The sequence below is a fragment of the Leptosomus discolor genome, chromosome 1 (genome assembly GCF_034619465.1).
Source record: "Leptosomus discolor isolate bLepDis1 chromosome 1, bLepDis1.hap2, whole genome shotgun sequence".
NCBI lineage: Eukaryota > Metazoa > Chordata > Aves > Leptosomiformes > Leptosomidae > Leptosomus > Leptosomus discolor.
Window position 1 is genome coordinate 127598193 of NC_141391.1, and position 854 is coordinate 127599046.

An 854-nucleotide genomic window follows, 5' to 3' on the forward strand; every position below is an offset into this window, starting at 1 on the left:
GTTAATTGGGGTGAACTAAAAACTGCTGGTAAGGCCTCTCTCTGCTGAGACCATGATTATGCTTTTCTTGTCTTGAGACAGTTGCCTTCTGAAGGGTTTTGTGGCCATCCTCAGGACCCTGACCCAGAGAGGGAAAGTCAGTTTCTCTCACTGGAGAAGAGGTCTAATGGAGAAGATTCCATTTCCCCCCTCTACGCTGGGTGTGCCCATCCTTGGACATTTATCTAGAGGACAGCCAGTCTGTGGTTTAAGTTTTGATGAGCCTCATTCAACACCTGTCTGTGCAGCACCTCATGTTTAAGTGCAGGGATGATTTCACTGTGGTGTGCTGTGGGGCAGAGTTTTCTTCCTTGTGTTTGCCCAGAGCCAGAGGCTTTCCTTCTTGGAAAGGATAAGGAAAGGTCTCTTTCATTTTGAGGCAGACCTGAGTGATTTAAGAACACCATGGCAAAAGCTAAGAAACTGCCAGATTTCATGGTGGCCTAAGGGTGGCTTTGGATGTGAAGGACCAATGTTCCTGAAAGCCATGGAGAAGAAATCCATGAGGAATAGCCCTGTGAGTGGTGATGGATCACCTTCTCTAGAATCCACTTAAAGACCAAAAGACAGTTCCTGGTTGAATGCCAGCACCTGGCAAAGGGGTGAGCACTTTCTGAGCACTGGTACTTCGGCTTTCTGATCCCACCACTTCACAGTAGCAAAGACAGAGGAGACCTACAGCCATGGGTTGCCACCCCCTGGCTCCTCTCCACTCATGACAGCCAAGCCTGGTGCCAGATACCCCGCAGAGCATGTTTGGGAGTCGGGGCTGGAAGAGCAGAGTGCGATGCAGGGTGCATAGACCTAGAAGACCT